Genomic DNA, 20,444 nt, shown 5'->3' on the forward strand with positions numbered 1-20,444 from the left:
CTCGCACTGGCAGACCACGTCAGCAAAAACTGATGCAAACATTGAAAAAATCGGTAAACTTGTTCGACAAGATCGCCGTTTAACAATCAGAGCAGTGTCTGAGTTAACAGGAGTTGACAAGGAAAGTGTTAGGCAGATTCTTCATGAAAGTTTCAACATGAACAAAGTGTGTTCAAAAATGGTTCCAAAGTGTCTCACAATTGAACAGAAGGAACGCCGAAGAATGATTTGTTCTGACATCCTGGAAAACATTGAAAGTGATCCCACCTTCTTACAAAATGTTATTACTTGCGATGAATCGTGGTTTTTTACTTACGATCCCGAAACTAAACGCCAATCGATGCATTGGAAAACTCCTGGTTCTCCACGACAAACAAAAGCACGAATGTCAAAATCGAAATTCAAGGCAATAATGATTGTTTTTTTCGACATCAAAGGGATTGTGCACATTGATTGGGTACCAGAGGGACAAACAGTGAATCAGCATTACTACATCAGTGTCCTGGCTACCCTACGTGAGCGAGTACGGAGAAAACGGAACGATTTGTGGAGAGAAAAGTCATGGATCCTTGACCAAGACAATGCCCCAGCTCACAGTGCGTTGTCAGTGAAGACGTTTTGGGCAAAACACAACATTCCCATCTTAGGTCATCCACCCTACTCACCTGATTTGGCCCCCTGTGACTTTTTTCTTTTCCCTAAAGTCAAGTCAGCTTTGAAAGGAACTAGATTTGAGACAGTTGAAGCAGTAAAAGAAAAAGCCACGGAAGTAATGTATGGACTTACCGAAAATGATCTGCAGCATTGCTATGAACAGTGGAAAATTCGTATGGAGCGGTGTAGAGACCGAGGAGGAGAGTACATTGAAGGAGATAACATGAAATTGTAAATAATTGTAAATAAATGTTTTTTCCAGCATCAGTCCGGTTTTTTTCTAGCCGCACCTCGTATGCACTGCAGAAGTATGAACCAAACACCACAGGACCATATCACATCTGCTACAAGTTTGCATAGCACTGGAAGTGTGAGACCAAGTGATATACCAACTACCAGCACCAGATCTGCATGATGACGAGGAGGAGAGGGGACGGGAGGGGGATGAAGAGGAGGAGGGGTGGGGTGGATATCTTGATCATTGTTTGTTTGCATACACTGGTTCATGCACAAACAGGAAGTAGCCACTTGAAATAGAATGGAGATAGTTTCCCAGGTATCAGATACCAAAAAGACACTGATTCCTGCTTTGGAGGCCATGGACTGAGCAGGTGGTGCTTCCTAGGTGGGTGAATAGTGAACTACTGCTCAACATGTGTTTGGCTGCCTTTGTGACCACGTGGTTTATGGGCAACACGTGGAGGAGTGTGCTTGCATCTTCAAACAATGTTCTTAAAATTTAATTACTTGATTTTATTTCGTCTGTCTGTACTTGTGGGGATGGATCACGTCACACTTTGTGGTGTGATGTGATCACCAGTCAGTAGTTCCCATGGATGTCACTCAAGAGCTCTGGGATTGGTTGCTAGTTGCCCGCAGGCCTGGGCACAAGGATTCTGGACACCGTGGGAAGCAGACATGTTGTTGCGACAGTCCCAATGAAATGCAGTAAGGGGGTCCTTTTTCTAGCACCGTGCATTTGCTCAGAGCTTTTAGCGGACGCATGTTTTATAGTGTGTATTGTGGTATATATGTTAATCTGGGGATTTTTCAAGATCTTTTTGGAATGTTTAGGTCTTTATTAGCGATAACTTTTTTTGTGATACGTCATTCCCACCACCAATCTGTAGTATTTTTTATAGTGGCTATTGTGGTATATGTGTTAATCTGGGGATTTTTCAAAATCTTTTTGGAATGTTTAGGTCTTTATTAGTGACGATTTTTTTGTCATGTGTCATTCCCACCACCAATCTGTAGTACTGTAACCAGAGCAGGACATCATGTCTGATGTTTGTGGCAATGGAATGCTAGTGCTTCCTACCACCTCTTACCCGTCGGCATGTACGCACAGGGAGTTGCCGTCACGTGACACTTTTCAAATGGTTCAAATGGCTCTGAGCACTATGGGACTTAACTGCTGAGGTTATCAGTCCCCTAGAACTTAGAGCTACTTAAACCTAACTAACCTAAGGACATCACACACATCCAGGCCCGAGGCAGGATTCGAACCCGCGACCGTAGCGGTCGCGCGATTCCAAACTGTAGTGCCTAGACCCACTCGGCCACTCTGGCCGCCCGTGACGCTTTGTTTGGGGATTAGCGCGACTTCCGGTCTGTGCACCGCATGAACCTGCCGTGTGTGCATGCGAAGATTCAATTGGAATGTTTTTAACGGAGTAATTAAGTGTGGTGAGTTATGTTGACATCGATTTCGTGAAAGTATTTCTTGAACGATAGAAGAAAAAGAAATCTATTTAATTATTTCTTTTCGATGTATTTTACAAGACCTGCATTTTCCAAAACAGCAGAGAATATTGAGCTTACAACCTACCAGTGTAGACAGTTTGAGGCAGCCCTTTTCAGTGCTCTTCGCAGCCTCTGTGGTATAACTCTGACTTTCAGACCAAGAGCAAGAATTATATTTGCCAAAAACAAATGTTTTTAATTATTGTGATCTTGAGATTGAGATATGTAAGACTGTTGTCCATTTCAAGAATAATATGCTCGTAATTTCTAATCTGCGACCACATGAATAAGAATTATTACAGGTGAGTCAATTTGCTCATGCTAAGACATCAGGCTTGGTAGAGAATTATAACTGTAGGCTCTAAAAGGTTGGCTGCCAATGATAGCGATCTGCATGAGATATAAATAACGGTTGCTAATTGTTCATCGGCAAGCTGTTGTTCTGGAAAGTGTTCCAAGTACTTCCAAAACTCAACTCCTGGTCTGTGAGCTGTGGAAATGGTGATTATAATTCTTTCAAATAAAGACACTTACACAATTTCATGTTGATGTACTTATCATTAAGACAAATTGCAAATACTTACATAGCTAGTTGCCAAGGCAGCAGAGAGAGAGAGAAGTGTCACTCTAAAGAGCAAGCGAGAGAGTGAGTGTAACAAAAACAAATGATGAACAACTTACAAAAATGCAGAGATAACATTTTGTCCGTTTTCATCACAACCACTGGTATACATGAGGTCTGCCTTCTCTGGCCCTGAAAAGTCATTGGATTACATGTTTTAAATACCACCTTAATACAATATACAAATCACTTAATGTATTCTTTTGTTGATTGGCCATATATGCTCACCAATGCTTACCACCCACAAGGCAATGGCCTTGTGGAGACGTGGCATATAACAGTGAAAGCAGTGCTCTTGTGCCACTGGGATTCGTGAACAAAGGAACTTGCATGGATGCTACTAAGTATACGGACTGCATATAAAGAGTACCTACGGGCTTTGCTTCCTGAAGTGGTGTGTGGAGAACTCCTTACAGTACTTGCAGGCTATACTCTGCCTGTTCCCAACATCACTGTGTGCGATATTCCACAATTGATACAGCACATCAAAAGTCACATCAACCACAAACAGATCCCTCCGCAGTTGGCACATTCTACACCAAAGGTATGCTTTCATAGAGATCTTGAACACTGTAACCACATGGTTTTGTGTGATGACATGATACATCTGCATTGCAACCTCCTTAGTCGGGACCCTACAAAGTGCTCAAATGTGAAACCCATCCCCTTGACATTTTGACCAATGAGAAACATACCATTGTCTTCCTTCCTTTCCTCAAACTGACATGGATACTGCAAGAAAGACCTCCTCCATCATTACTGGATGATAAGAGTCCTCCAAGACATACGCAGCTGTCACATCAGCTACATTAAGCTGCTGCATCTCTGCACGAATTGAGTCACCCACATCTCTGATGTTTACAGTACTGCTGCTCTAGACGACCACTGCAACACATGGCCCCCCCCCCTCCCCTGCCCTTACAATATGTACAGTATCTGCCATACTACTCCTTCCTCTGTCTCACACACATCCTAGCTGCTGTTCTAGTGCTTTGCTTAATAAATAGTATCCTTGTGATCCAGGTGTGTCGTCTCAATTAGTGACTTACTATCACTGCCGTATCCCACTTCCTACACCTTCAACAGAGTTTTATAACTAGTTCTTGTGAAATTGAAACATCACTCTGTGTGCATTATAAAGTTGTCTGCTAATTTATATTTTAGTATGAACGGTGATATTTGCTTTATATTACAATTCCAGCATAATGGTTTTATCTCAAACAGATCCTGTACTGTCAACCAGTGGGGCGGCACAATATTGTAAACATCGACAGACTACTGATTTCAGTGACGGAGGATTACTGAGGATGTTGGAAGAATCAGATTTCAATGTCACTTACCCACTATTATCACAGTTTTCTGGTGAAGAAGATACATTTGTAGACACTGCTGATAATAACAATTGTGTTGGTAATGCTGTTGTCACTGATGCCGTGGTGAGATAAGCCCCCACCAAGGGCGCAAACACAGAAGAGCACAAAAACTGAATATGCGATGGAGGATTGTCGAGCTGCAGCTGCAGGCGCGCTTTTAATGCTTTTGGTGGCAAAGAAGCATAAAAACAGTGTTGAGTTTGGAGTTAGCAATATTTAAATAATATGCCATTGTCAGTCACAGTGCATTACATTTCAGATACATAGCCACTGATGCCTAGTGTTGTATTTGCAGATCAGATGATTTTGTGTTTGCACCTCAGATGTATTACACGAGTCTTGCATGTATATATGCACTCTCTCTCTCTGACACACTCACACACACACACACACACACACACACACACACACACACACACACCGCAACAGGAATGGTATACACCTCGCATATTTGCACACATGAAAGGCCGCCACAATTTCATTTACGCAAGCGAAATTCATATTCATATGTAGCCTGCATTACATAGAAGGGCACTTCTGCACATAGAGGCGGAGCAATAGGGAAGTGTGGAGGAGTGATATCTGTCGATGTGTGGTGGAAGAGAATGGGCAAACAAACTCTGTGTTGTTGAACTGTATTGCTGCAGACAACAGGTAGGTTTATTTGCCTACGGCACATTCTGTTATACGTTCATATCCACAAGGGGGCCTAATAAATTTTAAAACTGATTTCAATCAATCGTCTATCTGAAAGAAATCCGCACTGCTGCCAGAAATGAACAGTAAGCAGACAGACACCTTTCACTGGACTTGTGCAACTGAAAAGATTGTCAATGAATCAATAGCTAAGCTCAGTAATTCTAGAGCAGAGGACTACTATGGTCTCTCAATTATGTTATTAAATATATCAGAAACCAAACTGTAACGCCACTGACTAAAATAATCAACAAAATTTTAAATGATGAATGTTTAAAAATATTTGTAGTTAAACCAGTACATAAGAAAGGAGATATAGCGTCACCAGAGAACTATCGACCAATATCACTTACACCCATAATATCAAAAATAATAGAATACTGGATGCATAAACAGATGAGTTAAGATTTTGAATATAATGATGTGCTCACCTCCTCACAGTATGGTTTCAGATCCAGTCTTTCTACAGTCAAAGCAGTTGAGAGTATGGTAGCAAAAATATACAATTGTTTTGAAAATAAAGATATAATCTGTGCAACACTGTTGGACCTCAGGGAAGGTTTTGATATGGTCTCCCACAATATTCTCACAAAAAAACTCTATCACTACAGAGTGAGAGAGAATGCCCTATGCCTAATGCAGTCATACTAGGAAAATAGAAAACAGTTAGTTAAAGTAAATAATCAAATGTCAGAATGTCTTCTAGCTGTAAAAGGTGTACCTCAAAGATCTGTTCTTGGACTTTTCATTTTCATTATTTATATAAATGATTTACCTGCAGTTGTATCATGTGATGCAGTGCTATGTGCTGATGACACAGCACTGATCACATGTGATACCAATGTTGAAAATGTGCCACACAGAATGTCACTGGCAATGGAGAGGTGCACTACTTGGTTTGAGGCAAATGTACTGCAGAAGAATGATTGTAAAACTAATGCTTTTGTATTCAATCTGAATGCTCCCAGTAATGATAACAAAACAGTAAAATTATTAGGATTTCATATAGATCAAAAGCTCAGCCAGGAAACCCACACAGGGTAGATATGTGGCAAATTGGCACATGCCATGTATCTGCTGTACAAGATGAGGAGCAGTGTCAATAAAGAACTTCTGTTATATGCATGTTTTTCATTCTTCCATTCGCACCTGAGTTATGGAATACTATTATGGGGAAATTCCGTAGACTCAAACTGAGCGTTTTAATGCCAAAAGAAAGCCAAAGTCTTATCCCACATGAATCATGTCGAGATTATTTTAAGAAACTAAATATAATGACAGTTCTGGCCTGTATATTTACAACTGCCTTGTCTTTGTTAAAGAGAATCAGAGTAAATTTGGCTTAAGGAGAACAGCTCATTACCAGAACATAAGAAGTGGACATACAATTAATATGACATCTGCCAGGCCTGCAAGACATATAACAGCTACAAATATCTTGGTCCTGTCTACTTCAACAAATTACCTGAAAATGCCTACACAGTGCCAGTAAATAAATTTAAAATCAGTCTTTCGAGGTGGATCAAAAGTAAAGTAATTTATTCTACTCAAGAGTTCCTTAGTATGTGACAAATGACCCATTTTCCTCATGAGAATGAACTATACTATTACTGCAAACTATACATATGCCATGCTGTGCAACTATTTTAGTTCTGTTTCATGTACTTATTGTTAATTATGTTTGGTTATTTATTTGTCATTCACTAAACTATGTAGTTCATTTATCTTGTAATTGATCTATTAGGAAACTTCTTGTTGTTGTTGATATTTACACAGATATGTATTGTATCCATGTTGGATTATTACGTTGCAGTTAATAACATTTGTCATGTCGAAGTTTATATTATTATTACGTTAATACTGGCGACACCAATTACATGTAAATATGCTCTACGGTGGAATGAAACATTTGTATTTATTACTTCATGTCTTGCCAATGTTGCGTCCACTGTTCCAGTGTTATATCCCTCATGGGATTGGAAGAGAAGAGCAGCTGATGCAACTCTGTGAAGACTTCAAGTACATTTTTTCATAAAATGACTGTCTAACAACAAGGACACCGAAACTGGTTGCAATAACTGTCATTTATTGCGATTTAGACTGTGTTACGAGTATAAACGTGATATATAACAGAGTTAACTTTAAACACAAACTGAAATGATTACATTTGCATGACAACTGCTACTAGTTCACAGAATTTTTTTAAAAAATTAACTGTAGTTAAGTGTAAATTAATGTACATAAAATATTAGTGGTAGCAAAGATAATGCAAAAGACTATCGTGTAAATGGTCAGTATGCTGTCATATTTTTCGCTGACAATGCCCTTAGTGTAAACTATCTCGTTCGACATTGCAGTGAGTGATCGCATTTATGATCGATTGAAGAAGCAAACAATGAACGACTGCGAAACACTCGAGAGAATACCACCGATATATCGACAAGTAACCCTCCCTGTCATTTTAAGGATTTTCCAACTCGTACCTTGAAACTGACAGGTGTTTACTTGTCGAAATACCGGAATTTTTATGAATGTATCTCGCGAGTTCTTAGAGCACACAGCACGGTGGGAACTTCTCCTCAGGCAATACGTTGAACACTATGGCCTGCGTACTTCAAGGGATACAAATTCCTAATCAATAATGCCTAGGAATTTCGTATGCAATTGATATGTTTTTTTTAACAATGAATCGTTAAAACAAAGTCTTCATCGTAATAGCATTGTCATTACTGAGTGTATGTCTGAACAATGATTGTAAATTTACGACGAGAGATTCAAGGCTTATATTCATCACCACCTCTATCAAAGTTTTCCCTGAATCTTCTCAGCGTACCACACACAGTGTACCCATGCTGAAGGAGGGATTTTCTGCACTGCTTCGAGCACAAGCGATTCAATGTCAGCTTCTAGAATTTTTATCTTCAATTAACCTGTGCTCAAATTAATTCCATCGGATTATACTGACATTGATATGTGTGTCCGCACAAAACTGTGTGATGACATTAACGCGCATGAAAGTCAATTTTGTGCGTTCTGTCGCGTAATTTGTATGAATTAACGAGCTGCAGTGTTCAGCGCGAGTCTAGTTTACAGTGTGCGGAATATTTTTATTTTTAAGCCAAAGCAGAATACCGACTTTCCTGGTGTTTCTACCGAGCGAGGTGGCGCAGTGGTTAGACACTGGACTCGCATTCGGGAGGACGACGGTTCAATCCCGCGTCCGGCCATCCTGATTTAAGTTTTCCGTGATTTCCCTAAATCACTCCAGGCAAATGCCGGGATGGTTCCTCTGCAAGGGCACGGCCGAATTCCTTCCCCATCCTTCCCTAATCCGATGAGACCGATGACCTCGCTGTCTGGTCTCCTTCCCCGAAACCAACCAACCAACCTGGTGTTTCTCTGTAATAGCTATATGAGAAGTAGAATGGTACATTATAATGACAGACTTGTAAGCAAGTGTTGTTCAGTGAACCTCTACTTGGAACGGGTAGCGTTCATTTCTGAATGGTAATCACTGCTGTTTTTCTTATACGTAAATACAATTTTACTCTCAGGAACAATCCGATGATAGGCCAGCATGCAGAATAATAAACCCAGAACCTTTTCCTATGGGAACTTTGAAACCGCCATTACCATCACCCATTTTCCAGCAGTTATTTATGGAATGATTCTGATTCACCCATGTTTCATCCAGGTAATACACTGTATCCAAGGTTCTCGGGTGTCCAGCCGGATCCGATCGTCGAAGTTCCACGATATTTCGGCGAATAACCGTTCCGCCATCATCAGGTGGTGCTGATGGAATGATCTGTCTGCACACTCGCACATTTAAGGAGGGAGATGTCCTCGACTGTGAACGAAGTTCTAACGCGCGAGGCGCTTCTCCTTCTGACATGGTGGTTTGGGGAGAGAAATTCTTGGCTTTATGGCACTGCTTGACTTTGTGCCTTTTTTTTTAAATAAAAGAAAGATTAAAGGATAGTGAGAGGGACAGTGAGAGAAGTAGAAAGCGAACAGCCTAAATGGCTGGGCGGTGGTTTCAGCAAGTCTCCGCTATGTCTGGTGATGGCCTCGCATGATCATCACTGAACTTGACCCTGTTATTTCCCTAATTTTTGTCTGAGTTCTTCCCTGACATATATGTCTCTGGGAAGCCTCTTCTATCTCCTACCCGACCGGAGCTCTTCCCACACCCACGATTCTATGACGTCTACTAGGTCGTCCCATTTGGAGGGCGTGAAAATAGGGTATGAGTTAATCGTGGCTAACTCTTTCTGCGTGACTGCTTCCTCTAGTATGGTACGCCATCTGTATGTGCGTAGGTCGAGCGGTTGATGGGTGAGGGGAGGCTTAGGCTGGCCGGGTGGGGTGAAGGGGAATGGGAGATCTGAGTAGGGGAATGACCCGTTTGGCAGTGTCGAGGCAATGCACTTGAGGAGTTCCTGCACGTTGTCCACTTTTGGGAATGGTAGCCACAGCTTCCTCTTCTTCTTTGGTTGCTCAACTTGCGAGGAGTCCGGAGGCGCGGTAGCACCCTTGCGTGCAGCTGCCTCCTCGGGGGGCTGCCCAGGCGACACGTCGTCGGTATCCATTGGCGCCGCCTCCCGCGCTGCTGCGGGGGACGGGGCGTCGGTCGTCTGCGTGGCCGCATCGACCCTCACCGGTCGACTCACAGGGGGGGCGGCGGCGGGAACCGGCGGTTGTTTCTCGGTAGCTCGCAGCTCATCGCGCAGCTGCTGGAGCTGGCGATGCACAGCTGCGAGCTCCTCCTTCAGTGCGGTCCTTTCGGCCGCAAAGGCGGCTTGGAAGCCGGCCATAGCATGGTCGGAGGCGGCTTCAAGACGGCGCGGCTCGCAACCCTCGCCGGAGCGGGGGGCCGGGGCGGCCGTCGTGGCGCTTGACGCCGCCGCAGGGCGTGGTGCGGCGGGCAGGCGGCGTGGCACCCTGAGGTAGCTGCAGCAACGCGAGTTGGCGGCGTGTGGCCCGCCGCAGTTCGCGCAGCTGCTGGCCACCCCACGAGGCTTTGCGCTGTGTCCGTGGTATTTATGTCCGCGGGGTCCCGAGTCGTATCCCGGCGCGGGCGGCCGGCGGGGCGCCGCGTGTTGGGTGGGGAGGGGGGGGGGGTAGCTGCAGCCACGCCCGGTGGTAGGCGCAGTCTATCTCCGTCCGCCGTGGCGGAAGGATCTCACGTCCGCTCGCGCAGTTGCTCTTTGATGGTGTTTTAATAATGGTTTCCAGGCCTTGCTAAGTTGAAACCCAGTGTCCCTGTTGATGAGGTTATCTGTTACTCGAATTTCTATTGCCTCCTTGAAGATACTGTCCCAGTAGGCACTTGTCACCGTCAGGATGTTTGTCTGTTCGAATTTCGCTGTGTATCCGGTTTCAATGCAGTGTTCTGCTAGGGCCGAATGGCTGGGTTGGCGTAGGCGGGTGTGACGTTCGAGTTCCTTGCATCGGTCCTCGACCGTGCGAACTGTTTGGCCGGTATAGGATTTGCCACAGCCGCATGGGATTTTGTATACGCCCGCTTTCTTAAGCCCTACGTCATCTTTTGCCGTTCCTAGTAGGTCACGAATCTTTGCTGGCGGCCGGAAGACTGCGTCAATATTGTGTCGCCTTATCTTATGTCGCCTTAACAGTCTCCTTATTTTTGACGACACGTTGCCAGCAACTGCTGAACCTTATGTGGTCCGCCAATGCAGTCACATTGTTGACAGTTGTGTGACATGTACCAGCAGACAGCTGCAGAAATGACCAACATGGTGCTGCATATGACGTAGTGGAAGAGCTGCTGCAAGATTGCATGTGGAATGTTTTCCAAATAGACATACCCCATCTCATTCCACATTCGCAGCCATTGAGAGATGCGTCGTGAATTTGCACAGAGGTATTTTCTGCCTGATGTGTGTACATTGTGCATGGGGGCTTAATTAAATAAGATTGAAAATACTTTTAGTTTTTAGTAGCTGTATGTCCGATTACGCTGTGTCTCGTAATCGGTTGGCCCTGACTAGTATTATTACGCAATCTGACTGCATAGAATAACAACAAACAATGAAAGAAAATTTTCGTAAACACAGTTAATTAATTAAGTCCCCAGCAACTATAAAACCTACTAAACCAAAGCACAAGTATAACTGTTCTGTATGTGGAAGTATGACTCAACACACATCTGGCACGGTTCTTCTTCAACAAGACAAGAATTTTTAAATACCAATTATACTGACGTGATAAAAGAAAATTAGAAATACTATAATTGCGCAAGAAAGCAGAATTAAACTCTAATAGAAGAACACACGCCAGATGCTTTGTTGACTGAACCTGTAATGACGCACTATTTAGGACACTGAAATAAAAAGAAACGGAGTTTATTACCTCATTTATATTGATGAAAATCACTCTAATCCTTACATTATATCTCACACCGACTCTCTACTATCAAATCTCAACCAGAACTCTCCAATATCACATCTCAGCAAGCACTGCCTAATAGCACATCTCAACAAACACTCTCTGCTACAACATCTCAGCACAGACTACCCCGAGTCCTCGACAGGCACTGAGTACCACGAGCTCTCGACAAGCACTGTGGAGGCGGCTTAATAATACTCTTTGGCGCAATCTCTGGCGCAGTGTCTCAGTGTAGCCACCTTTCATATGCCCCTCCTCCACAGGCCAGAATTTGATGGTATTTTTGCCAGCATTGGTGGTGAAAATACCATCAAATTCGTCCAGAAAAATACAGACAAAAATAAAAGATAATATTAATACCTAAATATCACATAATTAGTTAAAATTTTGGCTTTGCACTGACCTTTCAATAACCTAATATATGAAATACAGTAAGCAATACAACTTCTTTTCATACATGTGACTTTACATAAGAGTTCACACAATACACAAAAAATCAGTTTATACAAATGTTCACATAAAGGACTTTTAATTATTAAAAAAAAAAAAAATACAAATAGGTGATAATTCCAGCCCAGCAATGGTCAACAGGTGCAAACACCAACAAGTGACATCATTTCAGCAGAAGCAGTCCATCAGTTGCACCCAGCAATGTTGAGCAGGTGCAGACACCAACAAGTGACATTATCTCAGTAGAAACAGTTCCATCTGTTGCACCTAGTAGTGTTGAGCAGGTACACACAGCAACAAGTCACATTATTTCAGTAGAAGCAGTTCATCAGTGGCACCCAGTAAAGTTGGGCAGGTGCAGACACCAACAAGTGACATCATTTCCATAGAAGTAGCTTCATCTGTGCACCCAGTAATGTTGAGCAGGTGCAGACAGCAACAAGTGACATTATTTCAGTAGAAGCAGTTTCATCTGTGGCACCCAGCAATGTTGAGTAGGTGCAGACACCAACAAGTGACATCATTTCAGTAGAAGCAGTCCATCAGTTGCACCCAGCAATGTTGAGCAGGTGCAGACACCAACAAGTGACATCATTTCAGTAGAAGCAGTTCCATCTGTGGCACCCAGTAAAGTTGAAGAGGTACACACAGCAACAAGTCACATTAGTTCAGTAGAAGCAGTCCATCAGTGGCACCCAGCAATGTTGAGTAGGTGCAGACACCGGCAAGTGACATCATTTCAGTAGAAACAGTTCTAACAGTGGCACCCAGCAATGTTGAGTAGGTGCAGACAGCAACAAGTGACTTCATTTCCATACAAGTAGTCCATCAGTTGCACCTAGCAATGATGAGCAGGTCCAGAGAGCAGTCCATGATATTCACTATCACCGATCACACTGTTCATCAGAGTATATAAACACAAATTAAACATGTCCTAGTGGCACCAATCATGTAGAAAAAGTACAAGTAACAGTCCATAATATTCACTATCACTAATCAGACAGTTCATCAGCAGAAATTAATCATTCCTAAGTGTCACACATTATGTTGAAAAAGTGCAGGTAACAGTTCATAATATTTACCATCACTAATCAGACAGTTCAGGCATGAACAATAGTTTGAATGCACATACAAATGCTTTTACACTAAACATACAAATCATAACAAACACACAAATGATGTCAGATAATTTTCATATTAACTATTGCAAATACTCAAATATCAGTAAACCTATAATATTTATAGGTGTCAGTGCAAGCCACAACAAACAAATAAAATAATATTTAGGAGATAGGTGGGTAGGATTAGGAAAGGAAAACACACAAAACACACTCATTCATCTTTCATCCACATTAAGTACTACTGTGTAATTGAATAGTGTTAACTGTGAAAATGCAATTCTGTCAAAATCTGATGTTCATCATGTGTATCAAGTAGTAGTGGCAGCAATGTATAACAGTCAATAATAGTTAAGTCAACGTCATAGTCATCATGTCAAGACCAATGTTTGCCAAGCCAGATCAAATGTACTGTTGTTGAGCAACTGTTAGTGAGCGAAGATATGCAAATACTTCCTCTCTTCAAAAAAAAGTATATACTGCTTAGTGATTTAACAAAGTGTGTATAGACTATCTTCCTTCTACTTTAGTGTTCTAGTCTGCTATCTTCATCCTCCTTGTTCCATAAGACCAACAAAAAAAATATGCTCCTCACTTACTTTACTCCTTATACACCAAAACTCCAATAATCATCAGCATCACATAATCTCAATACTTCAATAATACCTCTTACGTCGATACATATAAACCTTATCATTAATAGCATTTACCTTACCTCTTGTCCACAAAAACTCCAATAATCATCAACTTCATATAATCTCAATACCTCAACAATACCTCTTCAATTCGTCGATACATATAAACCTTATTACCAATATCACTTCACTTCCATAACAACTCTTTCCTCTAGTCAGTCTCCTCGAACAAGTACAGATAAAATCCTAATGCAAACCTCATCATCCCATACAATCCGAAGACACATTGTCAACACGCAACCTTTGTGTAATCCATCTGACCCAAATCTTCTACTCATTATGAATTATAAACAAAAGAAACGCATACATGACCTCTAACAGACTTAGTTCGAATAACTCTCAGTAATTAAGTACAATTACGGAGTGTGAATGATCATAATATTTCACAGTGTGTACACCACTTCAAGAATTATGGCAAACAGAAGCAAACATGTGGAGTATTTCTTGTGTCAAGTGTCACTTCCTATTTCAATTGCTCACGAAAAATGCAGTGTAATAACTGTCAATGGTCTAAACCTAGTTTTGGTACGTCATGTCGTTAGCTTCCTTCCTATTAGCATAAATTTATACAGCTTCCATAAAACCTCAGCTCATGTGACTTCTATGAAGTTTCTTGTACCAATGTTGTTCGTCGAATTATAGCAGTTCATTTTCTTATCTTAAAAATATAAGGCACTGCGCGTAAGCAAAACAAGCAATAGCGAGTAAATATACCAGTAGAGAACAGAATGTCAACAAGTGGATGCAGCACAATCCTTACAACGAGGCTCTGCCAAGTGAACAATCTGTAACCTATACCATAGTGTAACCTAAACTCTATGTTCGTACACTGTACATCAGCATTGCTATATACCAAATTAAATAGTAGTTGTGACGACAAACAGAAATGTATAAATATGCAATCCATATGCATAGCAGTAAACATGTTATCTAACATAATAAACAGGTCATTAGCATCATATCAGCATAAGCAAATAAATGTTCATATGTCATCTTAATAAGTAAACATGAAGGCGCAAGCAGATAAATCACAAAGTATAACTTACATACATATCAGCACAACTAATCAGGTGACAATTATAATTTAAATAAATAAGCACAGCAGGCACATAATTAAAAAAATAGGACATCAGTGAAAAAGCAGTGCAGCTAAGCGATGCATAATATACACAAGTTACAACCCAGTTCATTAATAATCATTGTCAAAATCAGTTAACGTACGCAAGCACGTCGCTTCACACGTAAATTCATAGAACATGAAATTAGCACAAAGTATGAATCACGTAATCGCGAGCAGCAAATTACGTCTAAAGTACGTACCTAAGTGGAAATATGTTACCTGAAAAATGAACTCAATTAACAGTTACCTTTTTTTTTTTTTTTTAGTTTATCAGTTTCTTCTTCGAAATTACATTCTTCCTGAAAATTTCTCGATAGCAAGTCGTCTTAACGTCAGAGACACACAGAATTTACCTGAAGTTCTTAAATATTTTATAGAACCGTATCCTGAAAAATACTGAATATTAATAACATAATTCATCAAATCACTATAGCTTTATACTGAATTTAATGGGAGAAATTAGACTGTGTATTTGTTTACGGCTGTCAGTGCATTCGCACTGAGCGCCCGATCAGCTGTAGGCGCGTGACGTAGGAAGCAATTGTTCGCGGTCAACGACTGCTTTGTGCGGCGCGCAGACTTGACTGTTGCTTTGAGTATGTGCCGCCGCCAAAACACAGCGCGGTATCCTTGTATTCTCCGCATGTTTACATGTAGCTGTTAGTTTCTCACAAGTATGTCATTCCACAAAAATTTTGACGTTTGATATATGATGTATTCCCTTAGAGCGTCGTGATTTAAGAGTTTCTACTTCAACAGTGTTATCATGTATAATTTTGCGAATTCTATATGGACCGTTATAAAGCAGAAAAAATTTGCGACACAAGCCCTTTCCTTTGTGAGACAAACGATGAGACTTAATTAACACCTTCTGACCAACTGACAAGATTTTTAAACGACCAGGATGTTTAGCTGATTTCTCTCTTCTCGCAGCCGCAGATGCAATATTTTGCAGAGCCAGGTTGACAACTTCAGAATGCCGCAGTTTCCGTGAAGGCGGAAAAGGAACTATTTCAGAAATGCGATTTGTCGGTGCTTTATTTTTTAATGTCAATATAGGCGGTAAAGAAGTTGAGTCATTAGGAAGTTCATTCAGAATGTTTTGAAAAATATGAAGATACTGATCCCACGTTCTGTGATTCTGATGACAATAATGACGACACAATTTATTGATTTCCTTCATCCATCTCTCTGAAGCGTTAGATTGAGGGTGAAAAAGTGAAATGAAGATTGGTTTAATTTTACGACGCTGTAGAGTACGAAGCCAAATTTTAGAACGAAACTGTGATCCATTATCTGATATAACCTTATCAACATGACCAACTTCTTTAAGAAAATGTTTGATGAAAGCGTTAGATACTGAACGAGCTGTTGCTTTGCGTAAAGGTGTAAAACACACATATTTTGACGTCAACTCCACTGCTACGAAAATGTACGCAAAACCATTAGTAGAACGAACCACTGGACCGAACAAATCGACTGCAGCCATCTCCTTTAATTTCGCTGGAATGATAGGAAACAACGGTGCTCTGTGAGAAACTGTTGGCGGCTTAGCCCTTTGACATAATTTGCATTTGGCAAGAACAGATCGAATACGTTTTTCCATATTACTGAAGTAGCAATTTTCTCGTAATTTATGAAAGCATTTTCTGGGACCAAAGTGTGCATAACTGAAATGCGTATACCAAATCAGCTTATTAACCCACTCATCAGGAATACAAACTAACCAAACAGAGTTGTCGACCGATTTTCGTTTAAAAAGAATGTCATTGCGAACTAGATAATGCTGTCTAATCGCTACGCTTTCCTTTCTCCTCCACTTCTCCTTAATGTCCTTCCAGATTGGATCCTTATTTGCTCCTTAGCGATGTCCTGGAGCGAAGACGAAATAAAGTTCTCAAACGCAACACCTTGAATATACATCAAACAATAATTGTTTTCTATGCAGTCCTATTCAGCACTTTGTTTCAAACCCATAGGTGCACGTGATAAAGCATCAGCAACAATATTTGAAGAACCCTGTATGTAAACAATACTAAAATCAAACTCCTGTAGGTACAACGCCCATCGTGACAATCTGCCGTGAGTTAATTTTGTTGACATAAGAAATTCCAGAGCTCGATGATCGGTGTAAACCTTAGTATGTCTGCCAAACAAAAATGTCCGAAATTTTGTAAAAGCCCATACAACAGCCAAAGCTTCAAGTTCCGTAATCGAATAATTCTTTTCTGATTTAGAAAGAACACGACTTCCAAATGCAATAGTTTTCTGTACTACAACGCCGTCTTCTTCTATCTCTTGAAATAAATGTGCACCTAGGCCCTTGTATGATGAGACCGTCGCCAAACAAAAATCTTTAGATAAATCCGAATGTGAAAGAAGTGGAGCAGCAACTAAAGCATCACGAAACTGTTCAAATTCTGACTGAGCTTCCTCATCCCAACACCAATTAGATTTCTTTCCAGATAGTTCGCATAAACGAGGTGTAGCCAAATTGTCCAATCTAACAAAGCGTCTAAGAAAATTACAGACACCAAGGAAACTACGAACATCACGTTTTGTGGAAGGAACAGCATAATTACGAATAGCGTCTAATTTCTCTGGATCAGGAAGAATACCATCTGTAGAAATAATGTGACCGAGAAATTTCACGTGAGAACGACCAAATTCAGATTTTTCTATGTTTACTGTAATGCCAACTCTTGCAAAGATACGTAACAATGAATCCAAAATTTTGTTGTGCTCACTCCAAGAATGTTTAGCAATAAGAATGTCGTCAACATATGAAGTAATATTGTCACGAAGATAAACAGGTAAAATTTCATTTAAACTACAAATGAATGCTGCTAAAGATACAGTAAGTCCAAACGGTAATTTCCGAAATTGGTAACAGTTACCAAAGGCTCAAAAGGCAGTATATTTTCTACAATCAGGGTGAAGTTCTATCTGCCAAAAACTTGCGCGCATATCAGTCGTGGATAAAACTTTAATTCCATGGAAATGTTGAAGAAGTTCATCTAAATTTTGTGGGCGGTCAGTTTCAGGAATGATGATGTTATTTATCTGTCTGGAATCCAGAACCAAACGAATTGATCCATCCTTTTTAAGAACAACGTGTAATGGACTGGTATAAGGACTGACTGCTGACTCAATAATGCCCTGATCTAACATGTATTGAAGTTCATTCTTAACCTTATCTCTGTAAGCCAAAGGAATAGCGTACGTTTTCCCGCGAAATGGTGTGTGTTCTTTTACTTTAAATAAATATTGTAGGCCTTGTATAGTTCCTGTATGATGACTAAATACTGTAGCATGTGAAGTCAAAATGTGGTGCAGCTCTTCTCTTGCAACGTCATCTGGCACTTCAGCTTTCTTAACCTTTTCATTAATTAATTATCGCTATTAATTATATCACCCATCGCGTCCCTGTATTTATTGTCATTGTCATGAATGAACACATTGTCGTCATAATGCTCAACGAAAACATCAGAAGTAAGAAACCTTAAACATTTTGTATCTGACTCAGATCTTGTTAAACACTCGAAAAATTTCAAACATTTCGGCATTCCGGCAACAGTCAAATTTACACTTCCTTCTTTAAAGTTCAAAATTGCCTTATGTGCGTTAAGAAACTCCATACCTAATATAATTTGGGTACTGAGTAATGGAACAATAATAAAATTAGCAGAAAATTCGTATCCTTGGCAAATGAAATTTAAGTTGGTCTGTTGTTTGACTTCCACACTTTTTCCAGAAATAGCACCTCGAATTGTAGTTTTAGAAATAGGTAACACAGGACAGGCAATAGTTCTTTCACATATACGAAAAACTGATTCACTAATGACATTCAATGGGCTCCCAGAATCTAAAACTGCAGTGAACTTATTCTTACCCACACATACTTCAATAACAGGGTGTAAAAATGCGTCTACATTATTTTCCTTTTCGTCTAACAAAATGTCTCTCATGTCTTCCAGGCGTACGTAGTGTAAAGTCGTAGTGTCATTACTTTCTGAACCGTCTATATTGCTGCCAGAAGCCGAAGCTGCAAGTCATTGTCGATTGTTTGCGTCACGTCTTTGATTATTCGCTTCATTTCGCGGATCAATTTCAACTATTTGCACTTGTCTCTCTGAAGTTCTGTCACGTGGAGGATGCCAATTAGGTCCCTCCTGTCTGTTAGATGCAAATTCTTGGTTGTGTCTGTTATTAAAATTTCTGTTTTCCTGTCTGTCTGCATAACTACTTCTTGTGTAATTTCGACTGTCACTTCTGAAATTATTGTTGTATCTACTACCCTGGTTATTTCTGTAGTAAGAATTTCTATTACTGTATGAATAATTTCTGTCCTGATGATACCGATTACTGTTTCCGTATGATTGATCATTCCGGTACGAATTACCGCTATTATAATTGTCTGTGTAATTTCTGTTAGAACATCTGTTATTGTCATAGGGCTGGTATCTATTGTCCTGTCTGTTACGTCTGTCATTCTCAACATTACCCATATAACGCCCGTTCCGATCACTATCCCTTTTCTCTGAAAATCTATTGTAATTTCTGTTACTGAAAAAATTACAGGAAGTCCCATCGTCGTTGTCATACTCAAGTTCTTGCAACAAAGTCTTAAAGGTCTCGATGTCGTCTTTACATCTTCCGGCTAAAGCAATTTGTCTTATGGATTGTGGCAGCTTAGTTAAACAAATGCGAATTAATTCAGTCGGGCTATAAGGGTTGGAAAGAAACTGATTCTTTCGAATCACGTCTTCAAAATATTCCGCTGGCGTGCGGAACTCAGACTGTTTGAAATTACGCTGCATAATAAGACTGTGTTTGACTCTGTCTTGTGTGTTTTCGGACCAATATGCCGATAGAAATGCATGATAAAAATCATTCAGATTATCACAATCTCTAATGAGTGCGCGCATCCGCGTCGCCGGTTCGTTTTCTAAATATCCACACATAAATTCCAGTTTGTGACTTAGTGGCCAATTTGGTGGAAGTGCGTACATAAATTGATCTAACCATGCACATGGATGTATGTCATTCTTAGAATTGCGGAAGATCTTAAATTTCCGGACAGTCAAAAAGTGTATATAGTCGAAGTTTTCGCCTCGTGGCGACAAAGACCTACCGCGTCTGTCCCAGTCCGAATGTCGATTATTGTAAAGTTCGCGCGCCTGGCGCTCTCTTGTCGCATCCCGTAAATGAAACAAATTATTTTCTTCAAACCCCTCTGCTATCTGTGATTCCAAATTTCTTTTGCTGTCTTTTCCTACAATTTCGCCTTCGATCTGTTTGACTTGCTTTCGTAATGCCTCAACTTCCCTTTTAACGCGTTCATTAAATTTTCCCTGATTTTCAACATGCTTATTTATGTTCTGGTACTCTTCGGTTTCTGCAAATGGTAATGGAGCTGTATCATCCAAATCTCTGTCCCCATGTAAACTAAGATTTGTCAATTTATCTGAAATCTCCTCAACTCTTTCCGATAAGTCACCTATTTGTTCTTTCTGTTTATTTACGTCTTCTGTAAGTGTCGTGACTCGGGTTTCAGTA

Source organism: Schistocerca americana, chromosome 4 (genome assembly GCF_021461395.2).
Source record: "Schistocerca americana isolate TAMUIC-IGC-003095 chromosome 4, iqSchAmer2.1, whole genome shotgun sequence".
Classification (NCBI taxonomy): domain Eukaryota; kingdom Metazoa; phylum Arthropoda; class Insecta; order Orthoptera; family Acrididae; genus Schistocerca; species Schistocerca americana.